This window comes from Vigna umbellata, chromosome 3 (assembly GCF_029865625.1).
Source record: "Vigna umbellata cultivar VRB3 chromosome 3, Vumbellata_1.0, whole genome shotgun sequence".
Lineage (NCBI taxonomy): Eukaryota > Viridiplantae > Streptophyta > Magnoliopsida > Fabales > Fabaceae > Vigna > Vigna umbellata.
The window spans coordinates 42616171-42631392 of record NC_142167.1 but is presented as its reverse complement, the minus strand read 5'-3'; the positions used below and the strand labels follow the sequence as shown (position 1 = coordinate 42631392).

General features: G+C 32.6%; 1 pseudogene; it reads right to left on the bottom strand.

Moving 5' to 3' along the window:
• Positions 1 to 12901: 12901 nt before the first annotated feature.
• LOC124819585 (cytosolic sulfotransferase 15 pseudogene) lies at positions 12902 to 13984 on the bottom strand (annotated as a pseudogene).
• Positions 13985 to 15222: the final 1238 nt, after the last annotated feature.

Below are 15222 nucleotides of genomic sequence, written 5' to 3'. Positions count from 1 at the left end.
CACTTACTTTCAAATAATAAAATATCTATATCTAGTCATGCATAAGTTGGCATCCACCTTATTGTATGATAAACTATTTCTTTCCGTATTTTATTTTCCCATAGTTTATACATTTTATATATAAACAAAAATTTGGTGGTTGATCTATCATAAACCACTTTTCGGATTTCATTGTCCCACAATCATACCCGGCAAAATGTTCAAATGCTTTTCCTTTTTCATTTTTTTACCCATCCTTGTTTATTTGTTTGTACCTTCCTCCTTTTGATTTTATCATATTTAATTACATTAAATAATGGAGATTTCAACTCCTTTTCCGTTGTGAGTATCTTACGATCCATATATGTTTAATCATTTATGTTTCCCTATTTTTGTTGTTTTATTTACATTAAATTGCAATTTTTCATCATTTAAAAAAGGTTTAATACCTCTTTTGGTCCCTAGAAAGGGGGCCAATGTTCAATGTGGTCCCACCTTTTTTTAGAAGTTCAATGTGATCCCATCTTTTGTAAAAAGTGTGCAATCAAGTCCTTTTTGGAAACGACGTTAAGTTTTTAACGGAGCAGCTGACAGGATGGACTGAAGTTAGTTACGTGGCTTTGTGTGGGTAATACGTGGCAGTGAGAGGGTGATACGTGGCTTTGTGAGAGGGTAAATCAGAAATTAGGGTTTGAGTTGCAGAGAAATTGGGAATTTGGGATTTCTTCTGAAGGCTGTTCGTCGTGTTACTCTTAGACTCAAACGAAGGACGACTTCTTGTTAGGTCTTCAAATGAAATTTCATTACGGTTCTTAGCATTGACGGTGGTGGTATTCGAGGAATCATTCCCGGTGTTCTTCTTGCCTACCTTGAGGCTCAACTTCAGGTTAGCAAATTGCAGTGTTTTAAATTTTAAGTTAGATTCTAAGGCTTCTGAATGTCTGTCTATGCATACATATATAGGAGTTAGACGGTGAGAATGCAAGGATTGCAGATTACTTTGACGTGATTGCTGGGACAAGTACAGGGGGTCTCGTTGCTGCCATGTTAACAGCTCCTAATCCAATGGCCAACAAACGCCCTTTATTTGCTGCCAAAGAAATTGTTCCTTTTTTCCTCCAAAAGTCTCCACAAATTTTCCCTCGAAAGGACGGCTTCTTGATTTTAGGAAGTTTCCAAATGGTTATGTAACTGCAGTTCAGTTCTATATTTGCACAGTTCTGTAACTGAAGACCACAACCATGGACCACCGAGAAGATCCTTTATCCCAACTTTTCAAACACGACGAACACCCTTAAGAAGAAACACGACGATAAATCCCAAATTCCCAATTTCTCTGCAACTCAAACCCTAATTTCTGATTTACCCTCTCAAAGCCACGTATCACCCTCTCACTGCCACGTATTACCCACACAATGCCACGTAACTAACTTCAGTCCACCCTGTCAGCTGCTCCGTTAAAAACTTAACGCCGTTTCGAAAAAGGACTTGATTGCACACTTTTTACAAAAGATGGGATCACATTGAACTTCTAAAAAAAGGTGGGACCACATTGAACATTGGCCCCCTTTCTAGGGACCAAAAGAGGTATTAAACCTTTAAAAAATTTATCCTTCTCTATGTTTTAGTTCCATTATTAATTTTGTATACGTGCATTCTTTTTACTTTCTATATTATATTTATTAAATTGTTTCTTAACATTAAATGTATGTATTATGTTGGAGGTTTAATTGATTCAAAATTTTAAAAATAGAATATATAAAATTGAAAACGGAACTAAAATTATAATTTTTTTTAAGATGTTGAAAATAATACTATAAAATAAAATAAATGAGTATTTTTTATATTTTGATGGAATTTAATTGGAAAAGACTTTAAAAGATTAGGAATAATTGCAACTTCTATTTGGGATCACAATTTGTCATTTGAATTACCATAATACTCTCCTATCGCTCAAGTATCACAAGTTCTAAGCATCTTCTTTTATCAATATGTTTAAATTATTTACCAATGGATTTTATTAATATTTCCATTACCAATAGATGTTACATAGAATTTACCCATAAAATCCTACACGAATATCACTAACGGATTTTACTAACAAAACTAACAATGAAATTTATTAACAAAAACATTACCTCATTTTTTAAATTAACATTACAAATAAATTCATCATCAATGAAATTCACGACGAAAAATTTTGACAGATTCATTACCTATTTTTTGAATTAAGATTTCAGATAAAAATATTTGTTAATTGATAAAAATTTTAAAATGTTTTACTATTTTTGTCAATAAATTTTATTTTAGTAATAAATAATCTTTTATCGGAAATTATTAGTTAATAAATACTAAATTTCTTATAGTAATCTTAGCTAACGTTTAGCATATTATGCACATAAGCTTGTAATGACTTTGAGATTTTAAATAAATTTGGAATAAACTAGGATGTTTTAGAACATTGAAAGTCTATTGAATAAAAAGTCTATATTACCTATATTTTAATATACGTTTGTATTATTTAGTTAATTAACTTCTTCATTGCCATGCTTTTATCCGGGGTTTTGCTCACCAATTATTGCTCCAAAATTTAAAAATGCGTTTGAACTCAAATTGCAATTATTATAGTTCACCACATTTCACCATAAAATAATAGTTAATTCGGAACCTCAAGCCATAGTAGAAATAAACAGAAAAATTCAAGTAAATTGAAATAATTTTTCATTTGTTGTAAATTGAAATTCTCTACAAAACAAACTTCCAACAAAAAAAAATCCCGAAAATTGCATTAAAAGCGTGTTTTATCACACATGAGAACTCCTCTTTATGGAAGTATTTGTCCGTGAAGCTAATTGGTGACCGGTGACATTGTTCTACATGGTTTGTCCACCAGGTAGACCATCCGGAGAGTGCACACATCGCTTCCAGGCTGAAGAGGGGGATCCATAGTCCACTAATCCTCCGGAGATAGTGTTGATATGCTCGCATAATGGGCGATCTCCACTTCAGCTCCTATTTTTGCTTCTTCTCCTCTCTTGTTGTGGCCTGTCCAACCCTCCATAATTGGGGCATTCTCTTTTTTCCGAACTATATAGTCGAGGGCTTCCTCTCGTTTTTTTCATACTTTTTTAGTTGTCATGACTCGATCAGTTCCTCAAGTTTTTTCTTGAGGGTCACACATTCCTTAGTCGTGTGATCCATATTCTTGTGATAGAGACAATGCTTGTTGTCTTTCGCCCTGGAAGGGTTGGTCGCCTCCTTGGTATCGACATCATGTTAGCACTCACTGCCTCTTGCAGTATCTTTTCTTGGGGTGCGTTCAACGGGGTGTATTGATTGACGCCCCCAGGGTAAGTCCTTTGGTCGTAAACTTCCCGGCTTCTCACCGACACCATTCAGCTTCTTCCCTTTCTTCTTCTCTTTCGCAACTTATTGGCTTTGCTTCCTCTTAAACTCCTGTTAAGACAAAATCATCTATATGTCTAAACACTCTAATGTTTTGAAGTTTAACCGAATAACATTAAACAAAATAAGAATTTAAAAAGATCATAGGATGAAACATAAGACTTAGGCTCAAGAATCCCCAGCATAGAGAAATCTTAGGAAAACGTTTAGGATTGTAGAAAACATAAAAATACCCAAATCAAATACCTAGACGTAGTGTTAAATAATTGATAAGTCAAAGTGTCTAAGAGAGTTTGCTAAACATGTATGCTTACTACACCTAAGGGGTATTCAGTTAAACTTTTGCGAAAACAAAAAAGCGTCAAGACAGTGCCTTGACAAAAACACTCTTAAAGCCTAAAACCTAAAAAGAAAAAGAAAACATAACATGTTAAACACAATTTCTCTGAAAAGGCAAAATAAGTAAAAGATTTTTCATCAGTCTAAACCATACCATGAGCTAAAATTGTTACTTCATCCAATGATGAAGTTCTATCTCAACACTTATCCTTAGAAGAAAAACTTAATTGTTAAACGCTACTGTCAACACCCAATTTTGTTCAGGTAAATAAAATTCATAAAAAAATAAATAAATAAAAAATAATACAATTTGTTTTACTGTTTGCACCCCCAAATTGATTTTTTAACTCTTAACCCAATGGCCTAAAATAATTCTACACTTTTTTACTTCCTCACCATTTTTTTTCTTATCACACCCACTCTCCACCTCACCCTCACATCACCTTCCACATCACATACATTTTTTATTTACTATTACATTTTTTATATATTTATTTTTATTTAATTTTTTTCTAACTTTTCTAATTTTTCCACTTACCTTTCTTTATTATATTTTATTTCAACTTATTTTTCCACCCACTTTTTATATTATTTCTTTCACTTCTTTTCACATTAACTTTTATTATTTATTATATTTTATTTCACCTACTTTCTCCACCAACTTTTTATATTATTTCTTTCACTTATTTTTCACATTAACTTTTACTATTTACTATATTTTATTTCACCTACTTTCTCCACTCACTTTTTATATTATTTCTTTCACTTAATTTCCACATTAACTTTACTATATTTTATTTCACCTAATTTCTCCACAAACTTTCTATATTATTTTTTTTACTTATTTTCCACCTTAACTTTTTCTATTTTTCCACTCATTTTTTAAAAAAATTATATTTTATTTAACAATTTCTCCATCCTTAACTCTATAAATACCCACATTCTCTTCACTCCATTTTACACACACAATTACATAATATCCATCTCTTCTCTCTCACACTAAACCTCTTCATTTTCATTCCAAAACTCTACTTCATTCTTCTCTTACAAAATACATCTATTCTCCATACTTAACCATTATCCAACACTTCAAAACATCTCTTCTCCTCCATATCAACGTCTACATCTCTTGAAGTTTCTATTTGCACTATCATCTTCTCATCCAGGTTCTTATCTCTTCACATCTTCCTTTTATTTTGAATTATCTTGTTAAATTTTGTTTTATTGTTCCATAATTGTTTTTAATGTTTTTTATTCTAAATTTTCACTTATTAACAATTTTTTAATCTCTATTAAAAAAAATAAAAAATATCAATTATCATGTCAAGTCTCGGATTTGCTTGATAATTCAATTTTTCATAATAATAATTATTATCATGTCAAGTTTCGGATTTGCTTTATAATTGAATTTTTCATAATAATAATTTTGATTGTCATGTCAAGTCTCGGACTTGCTTGATAATTACGTTTTTCATAATCATTTTAATTATCATGTCAAGTCTCGGATTTGTTTGATAATTAAAAATTAAAAATTTAAAAATAATTTTCTTGCAATTAAATGTAAACATTTGTTCTCTTAAGTTTTTTTATTAATCATATCAATCATGTCAAAATTCATAAAAAAATACAAAAGTTTTCAAAATCACAAAAATAATTTTATCTTCCATTTATTTCATATGTAGCTTATTGTCCATGTAGTAGCACTTTTTTTTACATAATTTGAAAATACCAAAAAATCATAAAATTTCAAAATAAAAAATATCAACAAATTTCCAAATGAAAAGAAAGCTAGAACTACGTGATCATTGATTCTCCATCAAAAGTTGAGATACGTAGGAGCAAGGCAATGCCTTGTCAGGTTCATCTTTCCAAAAATCCAAAATTATCCTAAATCATTTTCCTAATAAATTTTCCAAACAATTTTTCAATTTTCCAAAAATATTTTTCTTCCATTTGTATTGTTTTGTCCTGTTATTTCGAGGAAAATAACCATTTTGAAAACCACATCAACTTTGCACGTTTAATTAAAAGTACTGCTTTCATGCAGGCACTGTAGGGTGCTAACACCTTCCCTACGCGTAACAGACTCCTGAACTCAAAACTCTGATTTCATAGACCTTGTCTTTATTCTATGGTTTTCCCTAGTTTTCCAAAATAAACTATCGTGACGACTCCAAACTCCTAATTTTTAAAATCTTTTATTATTTTTTAAAGAGTCTCGTCGTCTCCCTGTCGCAATCCCGGTTGCGACAAATGATGACTCCATTGGGGACCCATTTTTAAGAGAGTCGGACCATTTAATTAAATGTGCAAAATTGATGTGGTTTTTTTTCTTTCCCCTTTTCTTATGGAGCATGTATATTATTGTGTTTTTTTAATATTTGAAATAATTGTATGTATGTCTTTCTATTTTAAATAATTACATGTATGTATTTTTTTTATTACAGGAGTGCATTTCCTTTTATAATTGTTGAATATAGAACCTTAGGGTATAAGACATGTTATATCTCTGCTTAGATTTTTTCTGGTTATTTTGCATGTATGATTTTGAGTGGTCTTAGGTTTCTCCCTTCACACATTTCACATTATATGTTGTACATTTAATTTGATATTGGTCCCTATGCCCAAGTCTGAGTGAGCCTTAAGGAGTGGAGGTCCGACGATTGTCATGTTAGATCTCGGATCTACTTGGCTATTGGAAGACTTCATCCACCAATACAATAAAGAGAAAAGGCACCGGTCAGTTTTGCTTATAGGCATCGGTTTTACAACCGAGGCATATGTGGACGAGGTAAAAAGGGTAAGCTTTATGTCTCGGTTACGGACCGAGATAAAATGAGATAGGAATATGCCTCGGTTCTTAGATAACCGAGGTAGTAGCATGTTTTCTTTTATTTTGGGACAGACCCAAGATTTCCCAATTTCAGCTCAAGAATCTAAAACAAACAAAGAAAACCATAACAGGAATCAAACAAGACATAATATTACAACAACGTTTGTTTAACTATTAAACCATTGACAGAAACAAGTTTGAACAGAGTTTGACAGGGTTCTCTGTTTTTGTCTAGAGAAGCAGCAAACATCATGAGTTTCTTCGAGGAACAACATACATATAAACAACCAATGTCAAAATTACAACCCACAAAACCAAAGTGATGATAGCAACAACTAATGAGAAGAAACTCAAAAGCAGAGATGAAGCAGCACCTCCCACCATAAACATGCCACAAGTGATGATTGGAAGAAGGCCTTTACGGTGCGTCTGAAGTATTGTTCCAACAATGACCAAGAAGGAGATAGAACACCGATCCAAACCAGAAGCATCATCTCCTTGTGATGTTTGATGGACATGTCAAGTTTTGTTGCTGCAATAAGGGAAAACAACAATTCTACAAGCTTTATATTTTGTGCAATTCAACTCTGAAAACAGAGATAATGTTATGATGATTAGTGATTAAAAGCATCTTCAAACAGAGTAAACAATGATGATAGTTATACTAACCTCAATGAAGAAGATATACAGTCTCCTCCAGTCCATACTCAATCAGCAACACTGCGTCATCCATATCCAAAACCAGAGAAGCCAAATGCGTGTCACACAACAAAACAAAGAAAAGGATGAAGATGCACGAAAGCAATGATGACGGAGGGCTTCGACGGCTGGAGGAAGATTGCCGGTCTAGGGCGGCAACGACATTCGATTAAGGGGTGAGAGGGTAGCAGTGACTCACGGTGAGGAGTTTGACGACAAGCGCCGCGACAGCGACAACGGAGGCCTCGCCGATCTGAAGCGGCTTGGCGATTTGGGCTTCGCGATTTGGAGCTGTGGATGAAGATGAAGATACTCTCTTTGGTTTTAAGGGGAGGAGGTAGAAACCCTGTTTCTGATTTCTGGAAAAGAAAGAAACCCTAACAGATTTGGCCATTTGGGCTAGGCCCTTTTCTATTTCGGCGGAGGCAGCAGTGGCGGAGGTAGCAGTAACGGAGGCATGGGCAGAGGCAGTAATGGCGTAGGCAGCAGCGACGGAGGCTACAACGGTGGCAAAAGAGTGGAGTCGTTTGAGGAAGCACTGCAGGCAGCAGCGGCGGAGCACCAATGGCGTGATGACGAAGGGAGAAGGCGCGACCAAGAACGACAGCAAGCAGTGGCAGGCGCGAGCACTGACAGCACAAGGGTGGCGCGGCGAGCCGTGGCAGTGGTGGAGGAACCCATAAAAGAAAGAGCTACGCAGAGGAAGAGTGGAGAGCAGGAGGAAGGAGAAGCTTTTTGACGCAAATAGGTTAAGTGCAGTAAATGGAGTGGTAGTAAAAGCTTTTGCTTTGACACCGGTTAAAAGGTCATCCCGAGGTATAAAGTGTTGGACAGCATCAACGATTTCGGTTTCTGATGAACTGATGCCTTAGGTCTGGCGTAGCAGGTAAAGTTGTTGGCAAGTAGCAGGTGTAGCAGTGGTATAGGCCTCGGGTCTTAGATTAACCGGTGCTATATCACTATTCTGTCTCGGGTCTTAGATTAACCGATGTATATAACGTTATACGCTTCGGTTTTCATATAACCGAAGCCTATATAGCGAGTTAAAAACCATATTTTTTACTAGTGATCTAGAGTTTGCTTCCTCTTGGCATGCCACATATGTTAGATCGTCTGTCGTTGTGGTTATGTCCTGAGGTTGACTTCAGCTCTAGAGGCCTGTGAGATTATTTAGAGCTACCATTGAATTAGCATGTAAAAAGCTCATATACCAAAATAAGTTTTTCCATACCAAGTAGGACACAAAAAGGGAAATTAGTTTCAATATTTATTATTCACATTTTCATTATACTTGACAATAAATGTTTCATGAATATTAAACATATAAAAAATAAAATAAAAAATATATATGTAAAAAAAAGTGTTATACTTCAATTCATATTTAATTATTTTTCATTTTGCCTGTCACCAAGTTCCTCATAATTTCTTTTAAAGAAATGAAAACTTCAAAAAGACTTATTTTAACATGTTTTCAAATTCATAATTTTCTCACCTTTGTAAAACATTTTGAGCATACAATTACTTTTTGATTTTTTTTTCTGTATTATAATTAAAAATTCATAACATGTGCATAAGATTGTTTTCTTGATATTTTCAGATTTTTCATGAGTGACCTATATATCCAAAATAATTTTTTTAAAAAAAATTTAAAAAAAAAGAAAATTTCAAACTCATTTTTAACATTCAGTGTGACATTAAGAAATATTTTTTTTAAGCTCAATTGTTTATCTCATTAACCTCAGTTGTCTTTGTCCATCAAGTCCAATTATGTTTGTTCATTAAGTCTAGTTTCGTTTAGCCTTCTCAATCCAATTTTATTTTACCCTTGTAGCCCAACATTTTCTAACACCTTAAGCCTAAATTTTTTTTTCTGAACTATCCAACTCAGTTCTTGTCTAGCACCCTAAACCCAAGTTTCTCTAGTCATAGAAAGAAAATCTTTCAACAAGTTTTATCTTTTTCACTTCGCAAAAAAAAAACACAAAAAAAATTGTACATCAAATGTTGAGTCGATTGTTTTCAATTCAAATCATTAATTTTATAAGATTAAGAAAAACACAAAAAAAAAACAAAAAGAAATGCTATTGAGGTATTGGTCACTCAACTGAGAAGTGTTGGACTTTTAAAGGTAAGGTACAAGATTTGAATGATTCTGGGTGGCTAAAGTTACAAGAGGATAAACCAAGCGTTGAGGTCAATCCTCTTTCTAGCCATGGTAACACTTCAACAAATGCTATTGAGGCTAGTGAACACAAACTGGTAAGGAATGTGAGGGAAATTCAAAGTTCCAGAAGATTCATTTTTAAGGTTCTGCTGAAGCAAGGTTTGTTAAAAAATGAATATGACCTAAGGGAACAATGTAGGTTCCATCCGGGTGAAGGACATTCCATCGATGAGTGCACCATGTTTGAAAATGTGTTAGAAGATCTTATTGACAGAAAATTCGTGCAAGTGTGTCGTGAGGACAAGAAGAAGTCGATGGAAGAAGGGAAGGAGCGCAACCTGACTCGAATGGAAAGGAGAAAACCAAAAGTAGGAAAGATTCACATATGCGACATCAAGGAGAGTTTCCACCGTACTAGATGGATGAACATTGGCCAAATTGTAGTTGTTGGAGATGATGATAGATCCGAAAGCTCGAATTTTGTATGGGCTTGTTGCCCAAATGCACAACTCAACAAGTGAGAGATAATGGATTTACATGTGATGCTTGATTTGAATAAAATGTAATAATTAACCCTATTGCTTTACCCAAAGCTTTAGGATTCATAATTTATGGGGTGACACCTCTTCTTTTACGCTTAGCGTGATAACAAAATTGTGTTTGCTAAAAAAAAGGGCATAATGTATCACATGCTCTCATTGTTCATCATCAAATTTATGACATTTTGAGAATAAAAATAAAATAATGGCTATTATTATTTTTTGGGTCAAATAGTTATATCACATTTACTATTGAAACATCAGTGTGTGCATTACTTGAAAGAACTCATCCTTTAGCCTTCACTAAATAAAGGATTGTCCCTAATAATGATATTTGAGCCCAAATAATGACCACAAGTTTTACACTAGGGGCAGATTTTCCTTGTTAAGATTACCTTCACTGGTATTTATTTGGGAGATCCTTAAATCCGTTAGGGAAAAAATAATAATAAAAAAAATGACTCACGTTCAGGTCATTTAATTTTTTCTCATAGTTAATCTTGTGAAAATAAAGCAATCAAAATTTGAAATGATGTGTGGCCATCTTTCTTCATCCATAAAAAGTAATAAAATAATACCCATTGTTATCTTATTTGAGCCAAAAAAAAATCTTTTTCAAAATTTTCCAGGCAATGGTTATCATCACAGTAAAAGTCAGCTCAAGATTCAAATAAAAAACAACACTCAATGATCAAAAGAAAAGCTTGTGAAAAAAAAAGAGAAGAAAAATCACAAAGTGATAACAAATGAAGAATGAAATTTGAAATAAAGCAAAGTAGTCAAAAAGATTGACGAATAGCTAATACAAAATGTAGACCATAACTCTTGTTTCCAAAAAAAAAAACCAACAAATAATAATTTGAGCCTTTATATCCTTTCTTTCAATACCCTTCAACCAAGCCATACTACAAGCCAAACAAAATCCACACAAATTGAATAATGATTGTTCAAATTTTCATAATACTTAATTTTATGATAAGACAAAATGATTAATAATGCGGTTAAAAAAAGTGAAAGAATTAAAAAAATGTCCTCGAAAAAATGAAACTCCCTATTGATTAAGGTCATGGAAAAGAAAATGAAGCAAACAGGGGCAATCTGTTTAGCCAATCATCTTCGTATCCCTTACCACATTTCAACATAAAATAATAGTTAATTCGGAACCTCAAGCCATAGAAAATAGAAATAAACAGAAAAATTCAAGTAAACTGAAATCATTTTTCATTTGTTGTAAATTGAAATTCTCTACAAAAGCAACTTCCAAGAAAAAAACCCCATTAAGATGAAGAAGAAAAAAACTGCACTAGAACCGTTTTTTTTATCATTTTAAACTTAAATAATAAAGTTGGTGGCATACCCAACAGATGTCTGCCACTGCTGCCGTTTGCCTAAAAAATATTAATAACGCTGTGCACTTGCACTAAAATATTCAATATTTTAATCAGTACACTGATAACTCATTTTTATCAATATATCTATTGCTGATGAAATTTTTAACAACATTTATCAATTGATTTTATTGACATATTTTATATTTAATTTATCGAGACAATCAAATTAATACACGAATATTGCTAGCAAATTTTGCTAAATCTATTAAAAATGCATTATCGATGAAAGTTATCGACATGTCTGTTGCTTCATTTTTAGAATTAAGATTATCAATGAAATTCACCAATAACTTGATTGTAGTTATAGATTTTACAAGAAATTTATCAATAAATTACTATAAAACTTGATTGTTAACAAATATTAAACGCATTTTATTAATAAAACATATCGATAGTGAAAGTTTTCGACAGATTGTTACCCTATTTTTGGAATTAAGATTATCAATAAAAATATCTATTAATAATTAGAATTCTAAAATTTGTAACTATATTTTGTTAGCAAATTTTATTTCACTTAAATGATTTTTTATCGATAATTATGTGTTTCTTGTAGTAAACTTAGTTAATGCTTAGTATATGGTGGGTTTTTTTTTTCTAGAGGGTTGTTCATTAGTTGACACCACTTTTAATTTAAAATGGTCTGATGGTAAACTTTACTATCTCGTGTAATTTGAGACTATCCCATTGGACCAACTATCAATTATTTTCTGTACTAAAAACAATTATGAAAAAAAAATTAAAGTTTATCCAACTATTAAGTTCACATCCTATTTCAGTGTTGCTATTATTTCATCTTGTTTTTAATTTGTAGTACCAAAATATGTATTAGTTATTAAATCTCGACTATAGGAAATTATTATGATTTTGCATCAAAATATCTATTTTGTTTTTAAATACAAAAAAACTTTAAAATTGTATAGGTGTTAATATAAAACTTAAATGCTTACTTCGTCCTCGTATTAATAGGTATTTCTGTTTAGTATTCGGTTTTAAAAATAAGATATTGGGTATATGTTATGAAAAATGTAGGAATAAGGTCATGCCTGTTAAGTTGACAGTAACGGCGTTAAATTCATACTGATATGGTCGTACTTTTTCTCTTCTCTTTTCTGCTGTCCAACTTTTTGTTATCTCTTGTTCAGCTTTTTCTTTGATGATTTGTTGAACTTTTTTCTTTATGGACCTTATTTATATATTTTTCATAACATAGGGATTTAATGTCTTCATTTTTAAAACCGGGTACTAAACAAAAATTCATCTCTTAACATGAAAACGAAGTAAACATTTAAGTCTAATATAATCGTAATAGTATTACTTTTTCTTAAGTACACTAAATGGTTTGCAGCTTCAAATAATATATAATAGGAATCTGGAATTACCTTAGAATTTCCAAAATACTGAAGTCAACGTACATAGACACAAACAAGAAACTTAAATTTAACACAGGCTAAATCCAAATAATAAAAAGGTACATGGACCCAAACAAATTATATATATATATATATATATATATATATATATATATATATATATATATATATATATATATATATTAAGAACACGTTTTAAAGGAAAGGCCAGATCCACCTAATTTTTCTTCCATCGTTTGGGATAATTTGTCTCTCATAGCTGGGGAAAAGTAGTTTACCCAATCTCCTATTTCACCCTTCCGAAATAAGTATTTTTTCTCAAAGTTCCTGTCAAATGTTCCAGATTTATTCACTTCTAGATTCTTCATTTTCTCGAAACTGCATAAGTTGCTTATGCTTTCAATCACTCCGTTACTTTCCTCTTCTTCTGTGAAAGGACAGTCCAAGAATTCTGCAACTCTTTTCACGTAAAAATTTATATCTTCTTTGAGTTCTTCATATTTCAAGAAGAGAACCTTGTTTGGTGTTGCTATGCTCTCTTTCCAGTAACCTAACATATGTTCCCAAGTCGGACCAAACCCTATTATTCCCTTGCAGTAGTTTTCTAGGGCTTCTTCCATTGTCAGTTTATGCAGAGAGTCTGGATTACTTTTATTGGCGAAGATCCAAAATGAAACAAAAGTGTCAAATGGATTTCTGCAGATATAAAGTATCTTACAGTTGGATTCTTTGATTGAGTTGGAGAGGGAAGGGAATGGAATGTGAGTACCAAAAACTCTCGGTTCAGTCATATTGGAGAGGTAAGAAAGTTTGTGTTGGATGTTATCACCATGAAAGATGAAGTCAAGGAAAGGAACAAGTTCATGAGAATTGGAAGTGAGTAATGGATGATTATCAAAAGATGAGAAACGTTTTCTGTTGACAATAGAAAAAGTAAGGGCTTTCAACCAAGTAGTACCTGATTTTGGAAAGCTGGAAACAATAACATCACTGTCTTTTGCCTGAAAGTGCTTTTGAAAATTGTTTACACCTTCGATAAAATTTGATGGACACCAAAAATCTTGAAAGAGATAGAGATGGCGTGCTGCCCAACCCTTCTCTTTGGGAAGGGACAGAAGGACCTTCTCTTCTTCATATGCTTGCAGCCCTTCTGTTGAAGCCATTGGAAGTTATAGCTGTGGAACTTATACCAATGAAAGGTTGATGATATGTAGCTCAATATGGGATATATTTATAACCTGAGATCTGTGCTCCAAAGTGATGAAGAGCTTTTTTTATTTTTTTACTAGAGAAATGATATATTGAAAACATTTTGTCGTACGCGTAGCGTTATTTATATGACAAGGTGCGCGAGGGATTTGCTGATTGATTTTTCATTCTGACCTTTTCTCCTCTCTCATACCATACGTTCTCTCCCCCAAGTCTTTGAACTCCATTTCAGTGCACCTTCCATTATTATGTTGATGTCTCTCCCAATTACCAGAGACACACATGCGCTTTCACTTTTCTTATCTGCATTTTCTGCTTAAGAATAAATATGATGTCTTTTCTGTGTTTAAAAGATGGAAAAAAGAAGTTGAGACTTAAACATGTTTAAAAGTTAAATGTTTTATGGTGGATAACATGACAATAGTGAATTCAAGGAATTTTGTTCAAAGAATGGGATCATAATGATCAAGATAGTTATAGGAACACGGGAATAAAATGGTGTGGTAGAAATAATGAAAAACACCTAAAATGAGAGAGCAAGATGTATGAGAGTCCAGTCAGAACTACCCATGGTATTTTGGGTAGATGTAATAAACACAACAGCCTATCTTATAAATATAGTATTATCAGTTCCTTTATATTATAAGTTACCTGAAGAGGTGTGGTCTGGAAATGAGGTAAGTCTTTCACACTTGAAAGTCTTTGGTTGTGCTTCATATATTATATTGGACTCAAATAATAGAGATAAATTGGATCCTAATAAAAAATGATGTTATTTCATTGGCTAAGGACCTGACATGTATGACTACATGTTTTGGGATGAATAAAACAAAAAAATTATCAGAAGTAGAAATGTTACTTTTAATAAAGACATCTTCTACAAAGACAAGATTGCATAATCGATAAATGCACAGTCAGAGCAAGTATCATTAGAAAAAATTTCACAAAATGATGTAGTCAATAGAAGGCAAAATATAAAGGTAAAGCCTAAGCAAAACCTGAACACATAGTAGTGTCAGAAACTCCTGAAGTAATGACTAGAAGATCTAATAGAACAATTGTAACACCACAAAGGTATTTTCCTTCATTACACTACTTGTTGATTGATGCTAGTGGGGCAAAGCATTTTGTTGAGACTATGCGAAGATGAATATGTTAAGTCTCTTCAAAAAAATAAAACATGGTCTTTACCAAGCTAACTGAAGGAGAAAGGTTTTGCAAAATAGGTGGTTCTATGGGATAAAAGAAGAACCAGACGACAATAGAATATATAAGACTAGACTCGTTGTAAAAG